The following is a 24,053-nucleotide window of genomic DNA, read 5'->3' as shown; positions in this document are numbered from 1 at the left end:
ATTCAGCATAGGCAAATCTTTTTATTTGTGAATAACTGTTCGCATTCAGGCTGGTGTGAGTAAAGGAGAGTTTTGAAAGCTGAGGTGGGCATTTCATAAAAATGAAACATAACTATATACTTTGACCCTTGGACAACACAACTGTGAACTATATGGATTGTCTTATATTCATGTTTTTTTTAGTAAATGCATAGAACAGTGCTACACTGTCCTCTGTAGGTTGAATTTGTAGATGCAGAGCAACAGGTACAAAAGGCTGACTGTAAAGTTATACATAGATTTTCAACTGTGTGCCTCCAACCCCAGGTTGTTCAAGAGTCAACTGTACTTTGCTTCAGAAAGGTATATGCTTAGCTGAAAAGGTCCTAATGATTGAGTTTCTTCTTCTGTTTATTTTTCTCTCTCTGGTTGCATTTAAAAATGTGGATTGGTTTCTCTCTATAATACAGCTTTCTAAGACAACTTGTCAGTAAGAATGTTGCTGAAAATGACTACCCTATTATTACTCCATGTCTCCACATGACCTTTTAGTTTAAACATATACTTGTGTCTGATTATAGAGTTATGTTGTTCTTTTTTTTACTCAAATTCTCAAGGAAGAACACTCATGATTTGCTAGCCATTTAGTGGCTTGGCTTTCCTTGTGTTGCCTTTTTTGTGTGTGTTAGGTTGTACAATTGTCTATGACTTGTAGTGGATCACATGGCAAAACACAGCTACTTTTATTTACTCCTCAACAGAGGTTTTTTTCCATGATCCAGTGGATGTTGACAATTTGATTTCTGGTTCCTCTGCCTTTTCTAAATCCAGCTTGAACATCTGGAAGTTCACAGTTCATGTACTGTTGAAGACTGGCTTGGAGAATTTTCAGCATTACTTTGTTAGTGTGAGATGTGTGCAATTGTGAGGTAGTTTTAACATTCTTTGGCATTGCCTTTCTTTAGGATTGGGATGAAAACTGACTCTTTCCAGTCCTGTGGCCAGTGATGAGTTTTCCAAATTTGCTGGCATATTGAGTGCAACACATTAACAGCATCATCTTTTAGGGTTCGAAATAGCTCAATTGGAATTCCATCACCTCCACTAGCTTTGTAGTGATGCTTCCTAAGGCCCACTTGACTTCACATTCCAGGATGTCTGGCTCAATTGCCAACATCTGATCATTGTAAAAGCAAGAGAGTTCCAGAAAAACATCTAGTTCTGCTTTATTGACTACACCAAAGCCTTTGACTGTGTGGATCACAACAAACTGTGGAAATTTCTGAAAGAGATGGGAATACCAGACCACCTCACCTGCCTCCTGAGAAATCTGTATGCAGGTAAAGCAGCAACAGTTACAGCTGGACATGGAACAACAGACTGGTTCCAAATAGGAAAAGGAGTACGTCAAGGCTGTACATTGTCACCCTGCTTATTTAACTTATATGCAGAGCACATCATGCGAAATACTGGACTGGATGAAGCACAAGCTGGAATCAAGATTGCGGGGAGAAATATCAATAACCTCAGATATGCAGATGACACCACCCTTATTACAGTAAGTGAAGAACTAAAGAGCCTTTTTTATGAAAGTGAAAGAGGAGAGTGAAAAAGTAGGCTTAAAGCTCAACATTCAGAAAACTAAGATCATGGCATCCGGTCCCATCACTTCATGGCAAATAGATGGAGAAACAGTGGAAACAGTGTCAGACTTTATTTTGCTGCTAAGTCACCTCAGTCATGTCTGACTCTGTGCAACCCCATAGATGGCAGCCCACCAGGCTGCGCTGTCCCTGGGATTCTCCAGGCAAGAACACTGGAGTGGGTTGCCATTTCCTTTTCCGATGCATGACAGTGAAAAGTGAAAGTGAAGTCACTCAGTCGTGTCCGACTCTTTGCGACCCATGGACTGCAGCCTACCAGGCTCCTCCATCCATGGGATTTTCCAGGCAAGAGTACTGGAGTGGGGTGCCCTTATTTTGGGGGGCTCCAAAATCATTGCAGATGGTGACTGCAGCCATGAAATTAAAAGACGCTTACTCCTTGGGAGAAAAGCTATGACCAACCTAGATGGCATATTAAAAAGCAGAGACATTACTTTGCCAACAAATGTCTGTCCAGTCAAAGCTATGATTTTTCTGGTAGTCATGTATGGATGTGAGAGTTGGACTATAAAGGAAGCTGAGCACTGAAGAATTGAAGCTTTTGAACTGTGGTGTTGGAGAAGACTCTTGAGAATCCCTTGGACTGCAAGGAGATCCAACCAGTCAATCCTAAAGGAAATCAGTCCTGAATATTCCCTGGAAGGACTGATGCTGAAGCTGAAGCCCCAATACTTTGGCCACCTGATGTGAAGAACTGAATCATTGGTAAAGACCCTGATGCTAGGAAAGATTGAAGGTGGGAGGAGAAGGGGACGACAGAGGATGAGATGGTTGGATGGCATCACAACTCGATGGACATGAGTTGGAATAAGCTCCAGGAATTGGTGATGGACAGGGAAGCCTGGCATGCTGCAGTCCATGCGGTCTCAAACAGTCGGACATGACTGAGTGACTGAACTGAACAACAGAGGTTGGGAGGGAATTCTCTGAGAAGAGAATGTGGCCTTTTACTGGTCTCCTAACATTACACCCCACAGTGAATCTCAGTAGAGCTTCTTCTTTTAAACAAACAAAAGTCTTTTTATTTTGTATCAGGGTATAGCCGATTAACAATGTTGTGATTGTTTCAGGTGGACAGAAAAGTGATTTAGCCATAGATGTACGTATATCCTTTCTCCCCCAAGATCTACTCCCATCCAGGCTACCATATAACATTGAATAGAGTTCCAGCAGGGCTTCTTTTTTAAACAGTGGTGTCACACTTTCTTTAATCACAGAAGTGTCATGTGTCTGTCCTCTGTCATCTGCATTAAGCAGGACTCAAACCAGTGGCTGGTAGTTTGGGTGACAGGTCTCAGTTACCAGAAGAAAGATACTGGCATGTGTGTGATCAAGGTTCCAGTTCAGTAAGCTTAGGCTTAGAATGGAATGCGAGTAGGTATGCCAATCAGGAAGCAACATAGAGGTTATCTCATGTGGGTAGGCCACCATTACATGTGTTATGAGCAGGCTTATCACTCAGAGCAATGACAGTAAAAGCTACATGATGCATCAGAATCACCTGGGGAGATTAATCTCAGGGCACCTGCCCAGATCTAGTGATCTGCTGAGAGAATTGTTTTGACAAGATCAAATGGTGAATCTAATGTTGAGTCAAGTTCAGAGACCTCAGACTTATGAGACCCTCAGTCGCCTGCACACAGTAGATTCTGAGGTAGCCTACAGCAGCAGAAGCCTAGATTTGCATACTTCTAGTCTAGGATTCCTTTCTTTGTATCTTTTTGCTGCCTGTAGAGTTAAAGAAATACAGGCCAACATTCTTTTATATCAGAGAAACAGGGTTTGTCTTGGGTGACTGGTAGCTTTCATGCCATATGGTCAGGCTAGGAGAACTCAGGTAGATGTCTTAAGAGATTGAATGCTGAATACATGTGTCCCTAGCAAATGGGCTCTATCAATCACAAAAATTATATTTTAATGCAATGTTTTTCAGTTACATACAGTGACAAACGTTTGTTGCTGATGTTGTATATCTATACTGGGGGTTCTCCTATGAAGTTTTCTGACTTCAGGACCTAGGCTAGTTGCTGAGGCAGAGGGAAAGGAGAACATGGGAAGAATATCTTGGTTTTTAAAGCTTTCACCCCAAACTGACCCACATCAGTATAGCTCATATTTCATTGGCCACATCAAGCCCTTACTTCATGTAGGCAGGGAAGTATACTCTTACTCTTATGGGTCTTAAAGAAGAGACCCATTTATAAAACCTAGCACAGGGATTTTGGCTTGTTTTCTACCACATCCCCAGCATTTAGAACAGTTTCTGGTACATGGTAGGTGCTTAAAAATATGGACTGAATAAACAAACGAAAGTAAACTAACAGTCCATATTACCCAGGATAAACTGTGGTTCCTGAAGCAGTTCTGAAATTATGTTAGTTGGAACATCTTAGGAAATAACTCCAGAAAGGACTGCTTTTGGGAAAAATTGTCCCCATATAGATTATTAATGATTGGAAAGGCCTGAGCTTGAAGAGGATCTGGGCTACTTGAGTCCCTAATGGCATTCTACATTTTGAGTAGGGGCCATTTTTTCATGTTTCCACAAGAGTATGTGGCAGGTCAGTTGGAATAGTTGTCTGATCTCAGGATATTAAGTGTAGCATTGGGGGTGGGGAGTCATTTCGAGATTTCACATTAGAGCTCAGAGTAAAATTACCATATTGGCAATTACTGTCATAGGGATCCCCTTTTAACCAAAATGATGACTCCTCTTGGGGTTAACATTAGTTTTTACATGAAATGGCCAAAAGATTGCATTTAAGTGACTATGCTGAGAGGCCTGGCTCCGAAATTCACAGGCACATTAAGAAGAATGGCCATTTCCTCTCTCCTGCCTTGTCCTCAGCAAGCATGAGTCCTCAGAGCCACTTTATGCCAAGAGAACAAATGTTTGCAAATGCCCCTTCTGTTACTGGGAAGTCTAAAACCTGCCCATAATTTGGCTAATTTGTAGTTGATCATGGGGAAGATAATGAGGAGGGGAAATTGAGGGAGCAGGGGACAGAGTTGCTAGGAAACAGATTTACTTCTCCCATCCAGACAAATAAACTAAAGAAATGGTGTTAATGATTCCGGTTACTGACAGTCTCAGTTCCAAGGAAGCACAAATAAAATATGAATTCGGGTTACCATGAAGAAACATCAGAGGCAGAGGCTCTGGCCGTGAGAGTGGAACATGGTTGTTAATAATACTCTTAGAGCAGATGTGCTGTTGAAAAGAAGTCTTTGATGGAAAGGGCTTAGCATGGTATCTGCGTAGAGGGGATGGGCAATAAATGTTAGTCAAAATCATTATAGTTATATATATATATATAATCTATTTATAAATAAGTTATTTTAATCTCATCACCTTCTAAAAAGTTCTAGCCCTTTTGAGTCACTTAGTAATGTCCAACTTTTTGCAACCCCATGGTCTGTAGCCCACCAGGCTCCTCTGTGTTGATTATCAGGCAAGAATACTGGAGTGGATTGCCATTCCCTCCTCCAGGGGATCTTCCCAACCCAGGGATCAAACTTATGTCTCTTGTGTTTCCTTCATTGGCAGACGGATTCTTTACCACTAGTACCACGTTGGAGGCCCTCTAGCCTTTCTATTGACTTCAAATATGTCTTCCATTGCCCGTTAAAACTTTTATGAACCTTTCTTTCCTCATTTCACCTCCTCTGCATTGATTGTTATAAGGGTTAGTGAGGTGAGATGTGTGTATACAATTTGTAAATGCAATGATTTTTTAAAATTTTTATCTGCTTGTTTTTAATTGTGGTAGATGCCACAGAAAATAAAACATTTGCTATCTAAATAGTTAAATGTATAATTCAGTGGTGTTAGCTATGTTTACTGAATCTCTAGAATATTTTTATCTTGAAAAACCTAAACTGTCCTGATAGACCAACTCCCTCAGCCCCTGGTAGCTGCAATCCTTGGATCTCTATTAAGTTTGACTATATTAGATCTAAGTGGAATCATACAGTATTTATTTTTCTGTACTAGCTTATTTCACTTAGCTTAATGTTCTCAAGGTTCATCCATGGAGCAGCGTATATCAGAATTTCTTTCCCTTTTAAGGCCAAATAACATTTCATTGTGTGTATAGACCATGTTTTCGTTATTTAGTCATCTATTGACAACATTTGCCTTGCTTCCACCTCTTGGCTTTTATGCATCACGCTGCATTGAATATGGGTATACACATATCTCTTCCAGATCCTGCTTTTAGTTATTTTGGATAAATATCAAGACGTGGATAAACTTCAATGCATTTTATGTCTACAAAAAACAGTTTGTCCTCATCATTATTGCTCATAGTCACTTCCCCAGACACAGAGGGGAATTTTTATGTAGGTCTTTGAGGTTCCTTCTCTGCTGCCCTCTGCTTTCTCTGCACCTCCAATCCCAGTCATCTCAGCAGCAATGAACTCTGATCTTTTTCCTCAACCCAGCAAAACTATTTCTCTGTGTCACCGTTTGGAAAATGCCCTCAAGAAGAAAGCTGGTGTGAGTGGGAAGCTTTTCTCCCATGTGATTCTCTTCTGATTACCCTGCATTAGTAACTGTCCAACACATGAAAACAATTTTGTATCCGTTTTGTTGTTCAGTTTTATAGGACAGATTAAATCTGATATCATCTACTCCATGAAGAGTAGAACTAGAATTTAACCTAGGTGTCTTACATTTACACTTCATCTTGTTGGGAGAGGAAACAAACAAAAAAATCCTCCAAACAAAAAGGCAAATTAAGAAAATAATTACAAATCAGGATACATGCTATGAAGAAAACAAAGGCACTGAAATATAGGCTTTCCCAGGTGGTGCAATAGTAAAGAATAGCCTCCCAACTCAGGAGACAGAGGAGATGTGAGTTGATCCCTGGGTTGGGATGATCCCCTGGAGGAGGAAAGGGCAACCCACTCCAGTATGCTTGCCTGGAGAATCCCATGGACAGAGGAGACTGGCAGGTTATAGTCCATAACTTTGTAAAGAGTTGGACATGACTGAACACGCAACATAAGGAAGGTGGGGAAGGAATATATGATTTGGGAATATGGTGATAAGAGGAGACTGCTTTGAGGAATTTTACACTGAGATTTAAATGATGAGTACGACCTTACTATGTGAGGCAGAGCTAAGAGGGGAAAACAGAAGGATGTGCTAAATAGAAATATGGATTCTGAATAAGTGCTCCTGGCAAAAATTTACGTGACACAAACAAGGGCCAGAGTGCCAGGATAGGTAACTCATTATAACTCATACTATGGGCGAGAGGTCTGGAGACCTTGACAAGGAAGGGATAAAGAAGCCATCGCAATGTCTGGGGATTGGGTTTGGGCAGTGTTTGGGGGTGTGCTAGCATGAGTGCTATCTTCAGATACCCCAAGAGCTATCATGGGGAGAACAGACAACACTCTAGCACATGGGTTGGCAAACTAGAGCCCACAGGCCAAATCCAGCCATACAACTTGCAAACTGTGGATGGATTTTATACATTTTTAAATGCTATTACATTTTAGATGGCTATATTAGTACTTGTTTAATAGCCTCAGTTTTGTTTCTGGCCCACAAAACAAGTTATTTATTACCAAGCCCTTTAAGAAAAAGTTTTCTGACCCCTTGCTTTGTTTGAGGCAGTTGATGCTCACAGACGAAGATTGTCCTTGCCAATTTTATTTAATACAGGTTCACTGTGGGAATTATAATAATTTCACAAGCAAGTAACAGGCAGGATAATGGCTCTTAAGCCATCAAGAAATAACATTTTGAGCCAATGATAGATTAATTACACTCCAGTTCCGGGCAAGGGGAGATGAAAGCAATAAAGTCAGAATTCAGTTGAGATGTGCAAAACCAACCAGTTGGTTCTCAGGGGAGGTGGTTTAGTCAACTGAGAACTGGTATCCAGCTGTCAGCACAAAAGCAAAACTCACCTGTTGTTTGAGCTCGTTGCTAGGGAACAGTGGCATCACTATTGACAGGCTAGATGATCTCCTAGGGGCCTTGGCACAGCTTTCATGACTGCTAGTAAAAGAATCACCTTTACCATGGAAGGAGCTAATGCCTCAGGGTCATTAGAGATCAGCAAAGGGTCACCTTGCCCAGATGGAACACTATTCTACAGTTCTTATCAACTCTGAGGATTTATAGTCTAAACATCCCCACCACAGTTGCTTCTTCATGTTCTTGTCAATAAGTGTCCAGCTGAGCTCCTAAGTGGTTACTGGCAGCCACAGATTTGGATGATGACATCCTGACACACAGTTTCACCTTTATATCAAAACAGCTTCATTCTTAGAAATAACTTCACTCTGAAAAATAACTTCATTTTTGTCAGAAACAAGTAGACTTGACATCATACCAAACCACTACACGGCACCTGTGTTCTGGATCAATTGCAGGAATTTGATTTGCTGTAGTGAAAGGAACGAGTTAGCAAAGTTGGTATCAAAAATTCTCTAAAGGGAAGAGATTTTCCTGGGTGGAGTTTTGGAGGGACCTCCCTCCTAGGCCTTTCCTTGCCCATCATCACACACTGGGTAGTTTTCCATCTACTCAGTCCATGCATGAGAGGATGTTATTTGGCTTATTGAGAACAATGTGGAGGCATTGGACCAACTGGTCAAGAATTTGATTCTGTGAAATTGGACAGTTTTATATTTGGCAGAAATAACAGTTTGATTTGAAAACACCTAATTAGTGACTGTAGCTAATTGTTTCACTGAATTAAATTATTTTATCATCCCTCCAACTGGATTTAGACTATAAAGTCCTTGAGTAAAATGTTGGTATCTTAAATTAATCTGTTCCAGGTCTCCAACAACCAGGGGAAGACTAGTTTATAGTCTATAATGTGTGTACTCAGTTGCTCAGTCATGTCTGACTCTTTGCGGCTCCATGGACTATAGCCCACCAGGCTCCTCTGTCCATGGGATTTCCCAGGCAAGAGTACTGGAGTGGGTTGCCATTTCCTCCTCCAGGGGAACTTCCTGACCCAGGGATTGAATCCGAGTCTCTTGCATCTCCCGAATTGGCAGGAGGATTCTTTACCACTTGAGCCACCTGGGAAGCCCCATAATCTGTAATAAACTAGGCTAATTGCCCAGAAACTAGGCCATGGGCCCAGGTACTTCAGAAGGAAAGTACTAGTTTCAGAGCAGTCTCTCCTAATAAAACCCACCCTGGTTTATGGTAAGGAGTGGAATATGATACAGATCTCATTCATGTATTTCTTTATCTGATAAGGAACTCACAGTCCAATGGGGAAAGTGAAAGTGAAAGTTGCTTAGTCATGTCCGACTCTTTGCGACTCCACGGACTATACAGTCCATGGAATTCTCCAGGCCAGAATACTGGAGTGGGTAGCCATTCTCTTCTCCAGGGGATCTTCCCAACCCAGGGATTAAACCCACACCTCCCACATTGCAGGTGGATTCTTTATCAGCTGAGCTACTAGGGAAGCAATGGGGAGACAGATAAAATAATAGTAAGTATATAGGAAATTCACTTAGTTTTTGCATTGTAATTGGGGAAAAAGCTTTCCATTACCCTCTTAGGGAACCTGGCTATGTCTGAAAATTAAGTTATTAAAGACAGATTGACAGGAGAAAAGTATACAAACTGAATTTTAACATGTATATGAGAGTCTTCACAAGAGACTGAAGATTCTAAAAAGTGATCAGAGCATGAAGCTATAACTTTCAGACAAAGAAAGAATAAATTTGTGAAGAATTGATAAAACAAAGGGGTTTGACCTAGGGGTAGTCCAACTAAGACTAGGTCATGATGAGTGTTAGTTTAACAAGGTTAGTTTGTAGATTCCTCTGGGCTGATAAAAGTCTGTCTCTAGAAAGAGAAGTATTTATATTCTGTCCATAGACAGAAAAGAAAGATTTTTTTTTTTCTGTGTTTACTGCTTGTTTATTGCCTCCAGCTTATGACCATATTATGTTAAGGGGTCAAATTTTGGAATGATATATTCTGGTTTCCTTTTATGCATTATGTCCAGAGCACTATAAAACATAGTTGGACATTGAAGGAGGTCAAAGCAATTTTTATGGAGAAGATGATGCCTGGATAAAATCTTAAAGAAGAGGATGAGGATATTCAGATGACAGGTGTGGGTCAGCTGTGGCAGCATGTGGGTGGGAGAATTTAGGCAGTAGAAAGGATGAACCATGAAAAAATTTAATGCATTTAGAACATTTTAGAGAATTCTGTATGACTAGATTAGAGTGGAGAGAAATGAGGCTAGACCATCAAAAGATAGCACGGCTGTGTTATACAAGAGGTATAGCACATTTGAGTTTCACCCCAAGGGCAGTGGAGAGCTACTGAAAGATATAAACAGTGACATGACTGTATTTGATTTAAAAGAAAAACATTTTTCTGGTAGCACAATGAAGAGTTGAGTGGAGCTAAGACCAGAGCTTGACAGATGTGTTAAGATGGCTATTGCATGTTATTTTAAACATTAAAAAAAATTCTCAACTGTTTGTTGCTAGGATATAAAAATACAACATAACTTTGTATGTTGACTTTGTATCCTACAACCTTGTAAACTCATTATTTCTGGTAGTTTTTTTTAAAGATTCTTATTCCTATGCACACATTATTTCATTCTCAATTAAAGTTTTACTCCTAAGGAAAAAAAAAAGATTGCTATTTCAGTTATCCAAGTGACAGGCAACAGAGATGTAGGCAATAGTAGGGGCGATGGGAAGAGGGGCATGAAATACCAAGGAGATCAGAAAAACAGGATTAATTATTGCTGAATGTGTGCAGTAAGTGACGGAAGAGAAACTAAGAATGCCATTCAGATACATCTTGAATGAGATGACCACTCAGGACAGAAAATGAAATACAAGGGAAGGGATGATTAGCAGTATAAAATAGTACAGTAAGTCCCCTACGTATAAACAAATTCTGTTCTGAAAGTGCATTGGTAAGTCCAATTTGTTTGTAAGTCTTACAAAATTAGCTTAGGTATCCTACTAACACATTCAGCTATATAGTACTGTACTGTAATAGATATATAATATTTTTCACTCAAATAATACATAAAAACAAACAAGAAAACATTTTAATCTTGTAGTACAGTGCCTTGAAAAATACAGTAGTAGAACAGTGCAACAGCGGGCCTACAGGGACTGGCATAGGGCGAACAGGCAAGAAAGTCACGGACTGGAGGGGAGAGAGGGAGTGGGGACGGCAGAGCCAAAGGACCGTCAGCAGTAGGAGACTGAGGGTAAGCTGCAGTTTCACCATGCCTGATGTTGATGGCAGAGGTTCTGGTTCCTTGCTGGAACCAAATGTATGTTCCCATCTTTGAAAGTTCACAACTTGAAGGTTTATATGTAGGCAATTTACTGGACTGAGAACTATGGAAATATTGACTTGGAAATTGGGGAAGGTTTGAAAAAGTTAGTAGTGTTTGAGATAAGCCATGCATGATGAATGAGTTTCCCGAATGAGAGTTGGTTGTGAACCTTATAAGGATGACATTGTTAGCAAAGGCTTGTAAGTGATGTGTACAAGGGTAGGTAAGTTCACTCTCACAGGTCCGTAATGGTCTGTGGTTCATGGTGTTTATTGCCAGTATTCACTTTCTCATTTGACTGTGATGACATTTTCATTAGAAGAACTTGGTAACTGAATAATCTCTTTTTCAGAGGTGAAGATGCTGATGCTTGGGTTAAATGAGGCTTCCAAGCTCATCACTTTGTAAGGAGAACCGTGGCTTGAACTCACATTGCACCAAGCAGAAGGCAACATAAAGCTGGATCCAAATGGAAGGTCAGTCAGTTGCAGCTCATCTGCCAGGTAAGGACCTAACAGAAATTGCTCTTTCAAACCAGATTCTGTTTTAACAGTGGAATCCAGTCATGCTTCAGCTGTGTCCTAGAGGGCAAACCTGAGCCTGGAAGAGCAGAGCAGGAGTTGTAGAGGAATCTTCAAGGATACTGTGAACCAACCAAAACCAGACCTTTATTCTTTTACTCCTGGGAAGCAGTAGCTTGCATGTGGCCATTTAGAAGGGTTATATCATAAATCCAGGTATTATAATAACTATTATTACTGTAATTCAATGTGATTTTATTTTGTTGCTCAGATTATTTCATCTTTGGCCATTGGGAGCTTTTTAAGTTGTTTCCTGTGTTCTTCTGACATACCTTCATCATTGTGGATATTTATTTATGAATAAATTAGCACTTCCTTACTCTCTGGCACTATGGGATGTTTCAGGCACATCTTACACATTTTCTGTCCCAGTTCTAGAATCAGTAGACTCAGCCAGTTTTACAAAGAGGGCTTAGTTGGTTCTCTCTCTCTCTCTCTGTGTTTGAGTGTGTGTGTGTGTGACATTGGAACCAAGACCTGGGTGCTTGATGTGCTTTTTGTAGCTTGGGTGTCACAGCTTCTAGGCAGTCTCAGATGACAGAGCAATACAATATATTAACTTGTGTGTGTGTGTGTGTGTGTGTGTGTGTGTATATATATATATATATATATTTCTCTTTTTAACTATCTGTATCTATATTAAGCTAAATAAGGGTTTGTCTTATTTCCACATGGATCATTATAACCTACTCCCCTTGCTTATGTGTAATTTCTGGTTTCAGCAATGAAAAACCTGCCTCCCACCATCTGTTAATCAATCTTAATTGTCCCAATCCAGGATGCATGCTTAATTGTTTTAGAGTTGCTCCGTACCCTCATGGGGGGAAAGGTTTTATCACTAGAGTACAGTGCTTATGTGTGGTTCGCTTGCCTTTAATCTTACAGGCTCCACAATTTTCAAAGTTAGGTTTATTCCATTCCTACAAGTAAGGGTGCTTCATACATTTGTACTACAGTTAAATTCCTCCATCATCTGTATTTCATCCTGAGACTCTCTGATTTTCTAAATCATTATTTTGTTTTAAAGTTTGTGTGTTAGGTTCATTCTTTGTGTTATAAAGTTTTATAGGTTTTGACAAATGTATAATATCATATATCCACCATTACAGTACCACACAGAATAGTTTCACTGCCCTGAAAAATCCACTGTCCTTTAATGCCCCTTGTCAACTCCTGGAAACAAGTTATCAGTTTACTGATTCTACGAATTTGTCCTTCCAGAAAGTAATATATATGGGGTCTTCAAGACATCCCCAGGTTTGATGATTTGCTAGGAGAACTTACAGGAGTCAGCATGTAATACTCACAGCTAAGATTTACTACAGTGAAAGAATGCAAAGCAAGAACCAGCACAGGGAAAAGGCACATAGGGCCAAGTCAAGATGCAACCAGGCGCAAGTTTCTAAGAGTTCTCTCCCAGTGGAATCACATGGATGTGCTTAATTCTTCCAGTGCTGAGTTACAGCATGATAAGTGTTGTCTACTGGGGAAACTCATTAGAGACTCGGTGTCAAGGATTTTCATCAGAGGCTGGTCCTACAGGCAGTCTGTCTAGCATATACCAAATTCCAGGCTCCTAGAAGAAAAGATGTTTAGCATCCACCACATTGTTTGTACAAGCATTTTCATCACAAGGATCTTCTCTTATAAATACTTGCAAGGGTGGGAATCTTCCTGAAATCTACTTCTTGAAATACCAGGCAAGGAGCAGCTTACAAACAGACCTTTCTAAGGATAGCAGTCTCAGGCCTGTTATGTTCATTCTTTTATACACATGGTATACATGAAGTCATACAGTATGTAATTTTCTCAGATTGGCTTCTTCCACTTAGCAAAATGCATTTAAGATTCATCCTTGTCTTTACATGGTTTGATAGCTTATTCTTTTCTAGTTTCTGAGTAGTATTCCATTGTTTGAACATACCACAGTTGGTTTACCCCTTCAGCTAGTGAAGGATATTTTGTTTGCTTCCAGTTTTTGAACGTTATTAGCATAGATTTTGTAAACATTTGTGGGCAAGTTTTGTATGGACATGAGTTTCCTAATCAGTTGTGTGTACCTAGCTGTGTGGTTGATTGTGTGGTAAGACTGTGTTTCATATTATAAGAAGCTCTGTACTGTCTTCCGAAGTAGCTGTACCATTTTGCATTCTCACTAGCAGTGCATGAGAGTTTCTGTTGCTCCACATCCTTGCTAGCAATTGGTATTATTTGTTTTTTTAATTTTTATGTTAGCCATTTGAATAGGTACACAGTAGTATCTCATTTTCATTTGCATTTTTAAAATAACAATTGATGTTAAATAGTTTTTCTTGCCATCTTGTATCTTCTCTGATGAAATGTCTTATACTATCTTTTGCACATTTTAAAGTAGGTTGTTTATTATCCTTGATTAAAATTTTGTATGTGTATATTTCAAATCAAGTCCTTTTCTAGATAGGTTTTACAATTATTATTCTCTTAGTTTGTGGTTTGTCTTAACAGTGGCTTTTACAGGATTGAAGTTTATAATTTTAATAAAGCCCAACCTACTTATTTTTCTCTTTTATAATCATAATCATGGTGTTATATTTTAAAAGTAAAAGTGAAAGTCATTCAGTCGTGTCTGACTCTTTACGACCCCATGGACTGTAGCCTGCCAGGCTCCTCTGTCCATGGAATTCTCCAGGTCAGAATACTGGAGTGGGTAGCTGTTCCCTTCTCCAGGGCATCTTTCCAACGCAGGGATCAAACCCAGGTCTCCCTCATTGCAGGTGGATATTTTATGGCCTGAATCACCAGGGAAGCCCAAGAATACTGGAGTGGGTAGCCTATCCCTTCTCCAGGGGATCTTCCTGACCCAGGAATCAAACCAGGATCTCCTGCATTGCAGGCAGTTTCTTTAACAACTTCAAAGTCCTCTATATTTTTCTTCTAGAAATTTTAGTTTTACCTTTTTATGACTCATTTTGAGTTTAAAGTGTAAGGTCTGTGTGTAGTTTCATTGTTTGCATATAGGTTTCCAATCATTGTTTGTTGAAAATACTACCCTTTATCCATTTAATTGCCTTTGTCCAAAACCATTTGACAATATTTGTCCTGGTTTATTTCTGGGCACCATTTTATTCCACTGACCTGTGTTTCTGTTCTTTCATTAAAAGCACACCATTGGTATACTGTAGTTGGTAATAAGCCTTGAAATTGGGTAGTGTATCTTGAAAATGTTCTTCAGTATTCATTGGCTATTCTAGGTCTACTGACTTTCCATACAAACTTTAGAATTAGTTTGTTGACATCTACAAAAAAACTTGCATAATACATATTTTTAATTAAAGTACTTCTAAGAACCAGTGGAGAAAGAAATGGCAACCCTCTCCAGTATTCTTGCCTGGAAAATTCCATTGACGGCTGAGCCTGGTGGGCTACAGTCCATGGGGTCGCAAAGAGTTAGGTACAACTTAGTGACTAAACAGCAAGCAACTTAGAACCATTAGTATACTAATGTCAATTATGAATATTAAGGGAGAATACATACTTTGCAGCATTTCTCAGACTTGACTTCAGTTCAGTTTAGTTCAGTCGCTCAGTCATGTCCAACTCTTTGTGACCCCATGAACCGTAGCACACCAGGCCTCCCTGTCCATCACCAACTCCTGGAGTTCACCCAAACCCATGTCCATCGAGTCGGTGATGCCATCCAGCCATCTCATCCTCTGTCATCCCCTTCTCCTCCTGCCCTCAATCTTTCCAAGCATCAGGGTCTTTTCAAATGAGTCAGCTCTTCGCATCAGGTGGCCAAAGTATTGGAGTTTCAGCTTTAACATAAGTCCTTCCAATGAGGGACTCTCAAGAGTCTTCTCCAACACGACAGTTCAAAATCATCAATTCTTTGGTGCTCAGCTTTCTTCACAGTCCAGCTCTCACATCCATATATGACTACTGGAAAAACCATAGCCTTGACTAGATGGACCTTTGTTGGCAAAGTAATATCTCTGCTTTTCAATATACTATCTAGGTTGCTCATAACTTTCCTTCAAAGGAGTAAGCGTCTTTTAATTTCATGGCTGCAGTCACCATCTGCAGTGATTTTGGAGCCCCCCAAAATAAAGTCTAACACTGTTTCCACTGTTCCCCATCTATTTCCCATGAAGTGATGGGACCAGATGCCATGATCTTAGTTTTCTGATTGTTGATTTTCAAGCCAACTTTTTCACTCTCCTCTTTCACTTTCATTCAGAGGCATTTTAGTTCTTCTTCACTTTCTGTAATAAGGGTGGTGTCATCTGCATATCTGAGGTTATCGATATTTCTCCTGTCAATCTTGATTTCAGCTTGTGCTTCTTCCAGCCCAGCGTTTCTCATGATGTACTCTGCATATAAGTTAAATAAGCAGGGTGACAATATACAGCCTTGACGTACTCCTTTTCCCAATTCTAACTGTTGCTTCCTGACCTGCATACAGGTTTCTCAAGAGGCAGATCAGGTGGTCTGGTATTCCCATCTTTTTCAGAATTTTCCACAGTTTATTGTGATTCACACAGTCAAAGGCTTTGGCATAGTCAATAAAGCAGAAATATATGTTTTTCTGGAACTCTCTTGCTTTTTTGATGATCCAGCAAATGTTGGCAATTTGATCTCTGGTTCCTTTGCCTTTTCTAAAACCAGCTGGAACATCTGGAAGTTCACGGTTCACGTTCTGCTGAAGCCTGGCTTGGAGAATTTTGAGCATTACTTTACTAGCGTGTGAGATGAGTGTAATTGTGTGGTAGTTGACGTCAATATTCTTTTTTCCTTAACCTGTGTTGTGCTTAGTCACTCAGTCATGTCCAGCTCTTTTGACCCCATGGACTGTAACCAACCAGGCTCCTCTGTCCATGGGGATTCTCCAGAAAAGAATACTGGAATGGGTTGCCATGACCTCCTCCAGGGTATTTTCCCAACCCAGGGATCAAACCCAGGTCTCTCACACTGCAGGCAGATTCTTTACATTGAGCCACCAGGGAAGACCTGTGTTATATAACCCCAGAGAGAATTCCTTTCTTTTAACAAAACGAAGCAATGAAGGTCACAGAGGAGGAGTTGTTTTGGCTAGGGTGATGATTTTATTAGGATAGAGGCCTGGGGTAGAAATCTATTTATTCTGAGGCTATAAATATATTTTGATCATTTTTATACATGACATGTATCTCCACTTTCAGATAATTTTACAGTTAGTATAAAAGCTCAGAGAATCACAATATAGATATTGTGAAAGATTTCATTGATTCATGGTAGATGAATGGCTTTTTATTCAACTTATTCTCAAATAATGAGTGAGTAAATGTGATAGTATATTGTGTATAATAATTTTATCCATATTTTGATGTAAAATTGTACAGCTTATTAATGTTGTTGTTCAGTTTCAAAGTCGTGTCTGACTCTGGAACTCCATGGACTACAAGCACTCCAGGCTTCCCTGTCCTTCACTATCTCCCAAAGAATGTGTAAATTCATATCCATTGAGTCAGTGATGCTATCTAAACATCTCATCTTCTGCTCCTCTTTTCCTTTTGCCTTCAATCTTTGCCCACATCAGGGTCTTTTCCAATGAGTTGGCTCTTTGCATCAGGTGGCCAAAATATTGTAGCTTCAGTTTCAGCAACAGACCCTCCAGTGGCAAGTAGCAGACGTGGCTTTGATCCCTGAGTCAGGAAGATCCCCTAGAGAAAGAAATGGCAACCTATTCCAGTATTCTTGTCTGGAGAATCCCATGGACAGATTTGCCTAGCAGACTATAGTCCATGGGGTCACAAAAGAGTCCGACATGACTGAGCAATTAAATAATATTATTAGTCCCTCAGTTAAATTCTGCTTTCCTGAAACTATCAGTTTATTCAAGCACTTCTGAAGGGTCATTGAAGTCATCCTCAAGAGCTCTAGAATAAGTGTTGTTTTACAGAAACATGTGCCTCTCTTAATACCTCAGCTCTGTTGATTTAGGTCTTTTTATTCAAGTTGGGGCAACTTGGGCAAACAGTACCAATGGTTGGTTCTCTCGGTGGACTTGTAGCTTTAGTTATATAACCAGGTTAACAGTGCCTGTCGCTAGCCAAAATCTTGGCCTTCTCTGCCCACCAAAGCTGAATGAAAAATACAGAGACAGAGTTTGGAGGAAATAAAAAGCTGGCTTTAATTCTCAGCTGGCAGAGAGGGGAACACAGTAGGCTCATGCCTTAACAACTGTGCCCTCCGAATCCATGAGGAGTCTAGGGGCTTGTATAAGACGGGGCTTACAGTCAGAAGTTGGTGATGAGGAACAATGATGATAAGATCTTCATTTCTTCCCTCTTGTTGTTTCAAAGACAGTCGTAGACTGTCATCATTGACCTAGAAATTGAGTCTGGCAGTTGGATCGCTCTGTGGACTTCTTTCTGCTATGTAACTAGAGGGGGCATGTGTTTGTAATGGTTAACGCCAGATACAGGATATGTCTATCGTAGAGTCAAAGGAAAAAAATGTGAATTGTAGCTCCTGCAGGGTTAGGGGGCAGAAAAGCAAATTTAGTTATAGACATACAGAGTTAGGAGTAGTTAACAGTTAAAAAAAAAAAAAGGAATGTTCAGGTCTGCTCACTGTTCTGTCTTCTTTGTTCTTAGGAGAGGGAAAGAGAAAAACTCATTCCTCTTTTTTCCTTTTCACTGCAACAAAATGAAGGAATATTTTGTTATGTTAATGAGGTGACTTGTTGAAAACCCTTTGCTAACCTAAGGATGAGGCACTGGTTGCCAGAAGAACAAACTTTGTGATTAGAGGGTTGGGTGGAGCTAGAGACTTTAACGGCTGATCATTCATGCGTCTGAAATGAGCCATCAAAGACAGGGTTTGGAAAGCTTTTGTGTTGGTGATGAGAAATGGAGTCTTTCCTGCCATATCAATAGACAAGGGTGTTACAGTCATCAGTGATTCCAGCCCTCCAGGGCACTCAGGAAGGAGCAGAATACCTGGAGATCTGGCAGCCATGAGGCTGCAGCTGCTCCCTACACAAAGCCCTAAGGAGGTTCAGGATGTGAGAACACAGGATCAGTCCAGTTTAGTTCAGACCATTAGTCATGTTTGACTCTTTGTGACCCCATGGACTGCAGCAAGGCAGGCTTCCCTGTCCATCACCAACTCCTGGGGCCTACTCAAATATGTGTCTGTTGAGTCGGTGATGCCATCCAACCATCCCATCCTTTGTTGTCCCCTTTCTCCTCCTGCCTTCAATCTTTCCCAGTATCAGGATCTTTTCCAATGAGTCAGTTCTTCGCATCAGGTGGCCAAAGTATTGGAGCTTCAGTTTCAGCATCAGTCCTTCCAGTGAATACTCAGGATTGATTTCCTTTAGGATGGACTGGTTGGATCTCCTTGCAGTCCAAGGGACTCATAAGAGTCTTCTTCAACACTACAGTTCAAAAGCACCAATTCTTTGGTGCTCAGCTTTCATTATGGTTCAACTCTCACATTCATACATGACTACCGGAAAGACCATAGCTTTGACTATATGGACCTTTGGAAGCAAAGTAATGTCTCTACTTTTTAATATGCTGTCTAGGTTTGTCATAACTTTTCTTTCAAGGACCAAGTAACTTAATTTCATAGCTGCAGGTATTATCTGCAGTGATTTTTAAGCCTAAGAAAATAAAGTCTGTTGCTGTTTCCATTGTTTCCCCATCTACTTCCCCATGAAGTGATGAGACTGGATGCCATGATCTTAGTTTTTTGAATGTTGAGTTTTAAGCCAGCTTTTTCACTCGCTTCTTTCACTTTCATCAAGAGGCTCTTTAGTTCCTCTTCCCTTTCTGCCATAATGGTGATTATTGATATTTCTCCCTACAATCTTGATTCCAGCTTGTGCCTCATCCAATCTGGCATTTCACATGATGTACCCTGCATATGAGTTAAATAAGCAAGGTGACAATATACAGCCTCGATGTACTCCTTTTCCTATTTGGAACCAGTCTGTTATTTCATGTGCAGTTCTAACTGTTGCTTCTTGACCTGCGTATTGATTTCCCAGGAGGTAGGTAAGTTGTTCTGGTCTTCCCATCTCTTTCAGAATTTTCCACAATTTGTTGTGATCCTTTAGAGTAGTCAGTGAAGCAGAAATAGATGTTCTTTTGGAATTATATTGCTTTTATTATAATCCAATGGATGTTGGCAATTTGATCTCTGGTTCCTCTGCCTTTTCTAAAACCAGCTTGAACATCTGGAAGTTCACAGTTCAAGTATTGTTGAAGCCTGGCTTGGAGAATTTTGAGCATTACTTTACTAGCGTGTGAGATGAGTGCAATTGTGCAGTAGTTTGAGCATTCTTTGGCATTGCCTTTCTTTGGGATTGGCATGAAAACTGACCTTTTCCAGTCCTGTGGCCACTGCTGAGATTTCCAAATTTGCTGGCACATTGAGTGCAGCACTTTCACAGCATCATCTTTTAGGATTTGAAATAGCTCAACTGGAATTCCATCACCTCCACTAGCTTTGTTCATAGTGATGCTTCCTAGGGCTCACTTGGCTTTGCATTCCAGGATGTCTGGCTCTAGATGAGTGATCACACCATCATGGTTGTATGGGTTATTAAGATCTTTTTGTATAGTTCTTTGTGTATTCTTACTACCTCTTGTTAATACACAGGATACTGGCCCTAGATAGTGAGGTGCATATGAAAGGAATGATTTCAGTGAGACCAGACTCTTGCAAATTCCCATATACAGAAAAGTGCTAAATTCCTTAACTTGGGATAACTGGTTTCCTTTAATTTGCAATCATTTCTTGATATTCAGGCTACTTGCCCTTTGTTGTAAAACTTCTATATAACCTGGCTCCTCCCCTCACCTCATTGGAGCAGTTCTCCCAGGGTTATTTGAGATGCTGTGTTCTGGGCTGAAAGTCCTAAAAATTACCACTGAACAAAATATAACTTTAACTTTTTAGGTTGTGTGCATTTTTGGAGGTGCTGGGAAGATGGCTAATGACACGCCTGGAGAAGCCTTTGAAGCTGTCTGCCCTTCCCCTACACTTTACCTGCCCTTCCCTACACCTCTCTTCTGTCTGGTTGTTCCTGAGTTATATCCTTTTATAACAATCCTGCAATCTAGTAAGTAAACTATTTCTCTGAGTTCTGTGAGCTGCTGTAGGAAGTCAGTTAAATCAGAGGAAGGGGTCTTGGGAATCTGTGATTTATAACCAATTGGTCAGAAGTACAGGTAACAACTTAGGCTTGTGGATGATATTTTAAGTGTGATGGTGGTAGGGTTGACCCTTAACTGATGGAATCTGTTGCTGTCTGGGTAGTTATTTTGTTGTTTAGTCTCCAAGTTGGTCCAACTCTTTTGCGACCCCATGGACTGTAGCCCTCCAGGCTCCTCTGTCTGTGGAATTTCCCAGGTAAGAATACTGGAATGGGTTGCCATTTCCTTCTTCAGGGGATCTTCCTAACCTAGGGATCAAACCTGAATCTCCTGCATTGCAGGCGGATTCTTTTACCCTGTGCCACCAGCGAAACCTGTGTCTAGGCAGAGAGTGTCACAGTGGAGTGGAATTGTAGGGCACCTAGTTGGGGTGCCGAGAATTGCTTGTTGATGTGGGACTGTCTTCCCTTCCCCATGCCTGCCCCTGACATTGGCACTAATACCAAGGCCTATTTGATAGGTTCTCAGTAAATTTTATCAAGTGAATGGATACCATCGAATGGTTGAATTCTAGGATGTCAGGGTTTAACAGCCCTAGGAGACTAACCTAACTGTCACAACTGGCTAATGATAGAGCTCCAGAAAAAGGAAGTGTCTTACCTATACGTTTTTACTTTATTTATTCATGTTTCCCAATACATGGGTTTATTTCCTTATTTTTAAAAACTTGGTCATTTTTGGCAATGAAGAGCAACCCATGGATAATAAAATGTCTATACAAGACTGATTGATTTTACTTATATATATGAAATGGATAGGGGCTTCCCAGGTGGTGCTAATGGTAAAGAACTGCCTGCCAATGCTGGAGACACAGGAGATGCAGGTTTGATCCTTGAGTTGGGAAGATCCCCTGGAGGAGGGCATGACAACCCACTCCAATATTCTTGACTGGAGAATCCCATGGACAGAGGAGCCTGGCAGGCTATGGTTCATAGGATTGCAAACAGTCAGACACGACTGAAGTGACTTAGCATGGCAACATGCATGAAATGTACATATTATTTTACGTATTACTATAATTTTAAATTTTTACCCTTAGCACTTTGGAAAGAGACTTAAAATCCCTTTCTGATCTTCAGTGTCTCAGAAGCTGAAAACAAACTCTAAAATTATAGGATAACCTTGTGATTTATATGAAATATAAAAGTACATCAGGTTTTATTCATTACTTTATCTTTGTGATACCATTACCTGCATTGTTGCAATAACCTAGTAACTGTCTCCCTTTTTCTAATTCATGCAACCTTTCCTACATATGGACAATTGCATCTTCCTAAATCTCAACTTTGGTTCCATTTCCCCACTTAAATGTTTTATTCTGCCTTCACATTTCAACATGGAAAGCCCAAGCTGCTTAAGCAGGCCCTAGCCAATTTTTCCAGCTTTATTCCCACCACCACCCACTTGTTAAAAATGTGTAAACATCCTCCTGATTACTAGACCAGTGCTGCTCAAACTTTAAAGCTTGCATGAGTCACTTGGGGGATCTTGATACAGTGCAGATTCTGATTCACTAAGTCTGGAGTAGGAATCTAGGTTTTGCCTTATAAGTAAGGCCAATAAATAAAGTGGGCCCCAGAACCACACTTTGAATGTGAGGCCCTGACAATATTATGGCCATCTCCTGTATGCACTCATCACCTTTCATTGTTATGTGTTTAGTAGCTGTCTTCCCATCACTGGAGAGTATGTCTCAGAGGACCGTATCAGATCTGTCAGGCTCACTGTTAAGTCCATTGTGTGTGTGCTGTGCTATGCTGAGCTGCTTCAGTCATGTCCGACTCTTTGTGAGCCCATGGACTGTCGCTCTCCAGGCTCTTCTGTCCATGGGATTTTCCTGGCAAGATTACTGGATTGGGTTGCCATGCCTTCCTCCAGGGGATCTTCCTGACCCAGAGATCGAACCTGCATCTCTTATGTCTCCTGCATTGGCAAACGGGTTCTTTACCACTAATTCCACCTGGGAAGCCCCATTAAGTATATTGGTACCTATCAAAGTGAATCTGAGATTTTTAAAACCCTAGCTTTGGACAGAACCTCATTTATCGCTCCCCTGCAAGTTTTAGGCAAAGAATTGAATCCAGAGAGGGAAAGTGACCTCTCTGTGGTACATGGCAAGTTGGTGGTAGAGCTGAGAAGAGGAACTGGTTTCTGAAATAAATACCTATTGTGTTGCAAAACATCAAGTAAAAGTCTTAGGGTAAGTAGCACTTTACTCAGAACTTGCCCCCCCATGTATTGTATACTTAACAGAGAACTCCCATTGCAAGCACTTTGGCAAGTTGTGAGTGTCTGTGAGTAGGCAAGAAGTACCTCTGGGGTGTTTCTCAGAGTCCAGGGAGCTTCCACAATTAGACTAATAGCTTATAGAATAACTAGAGTGTGGCCAATTGAGAAGGATTGACCTAATTCTTCCTTTTTAATTACCTTAATTTTATGCATCAGGTAATTAATTGAATGACTTAGTGATTACAAATGCTTTCTCTATCTCCAGCCAGGAATGAGAATAAGTTACATAAGAAGCATCAGTGGGAAAAGGAGGAGAGATTAGGACAAGGACCACTTGTTAGGAGTCTACATGAATCCCATGCTGTTACACAGAAATCACCATAGTTTTTTATATTTGAGCAACAGAGACCCCTGGAGCAGGAAATGGAATCCCACTCCAGTATTCTTGCCTGGGAAATCCTTTGGACAAAGGAGCCTGATGCGCTACAGTCCATGGAGTTGCAAAGAGTTGGACATGACTGAGTGACTAAGTATGTGCACGCCTGTACACATGCACCCACACACACAATGTATTTGTTTGGTCATAGAAGAAAAATATAGGAAATGCCCCTCTCCCCGCAAAAAGCTTCTAGGACTAGACTGATGTTTCTCAATGTTGGCACTATTGACATTTTGAGCCATATAATTCTTTATTGTAGAGAACCATCCTATCCATTAAAGGATGTTCCCTGGTGGCTCAGATGTTGAGGAATCTGCCTGTAATGCGGGAGACCCAGGTTCTATCCCTGGGTTGGGAAGATACTTTGGGGAAGGGAATGGCAATCCTTTCCAGTATCCTTGCCTGGAGCATTCTATGGACAGAGGAGCCTGTGGGTTATATATGGGTTTGCAAAGAGTCAGACACGACACAACTGAGCAACTAACACACACGCCATCAGCATCCCCTGAAGTTGTAACAATCTGAAGCATCTCCAGATATTGCCAATTATCCCTGGGGGAGAAATGGAGCAGATCATCTCCAGATGACTCCCCAGTTAAGAACAACTGGGCTAGACCATTGGTCAGGCTCAATATGTCCACAGTACTTTGCTGCAGCTACGCAAG

General features: G+C 40.6%; 1 long non-coding RNA gene across 3 annotated transcripts in view; it reads left to right on the top strand.

Annotated features, from left to right (window-relative positions):
- The window catches only part of LOC123466144, a 73,363-nt gene extending 50,448 nt beyond the window's left edge, over window positions 1-22,915 (top strand). Inside the window, exons 2-5 of one of the 3 annotated variants that reach the window (XR_006641385.1) lie at window positions 11,307-11,430; window positions 11,508-11,691; window positions 20,464-20,626; window positions 22,781-22,915. This is a non-coding gene — a long non-coding RNA (uncharacterized LOC123466144). Of the gene's footprint in view, window positions 1-11,306; window positions 11,458-11,507; window positions 11,855-20,463; window positions 20,627-22,780 lie in introns of those variants that run through there. The other 2 variants (XR_006641386.1, XR_006641384.1) reach the window with 2 other exon arrangements.
- The last annotated feature ends 1,138 nt before the right edge of the window (window positions 22,916-24,053 follow it).

Source organism: Bubalus bubalis, chromosome 9 (genome assembly GCF_019923935.1).
Source record: "Bubalus bubalis isolate 160015118507 breed Murrah chromosome 9, NDDB_SH_1, whole genome shotgun sequence".
In the NCBI taxonomy this organism is placed as follows: Eukaryota; Metazoa; Chordata; class Mammalia; order Artiodactyla; family Bovidae; genus Bubalus; species Bubalus bubalis.
The sequence above is the reverse complement of the archived record's forward strand: the minus strand, read 5'-3'. Positions and strand labels throughout refer to the sequence as shown.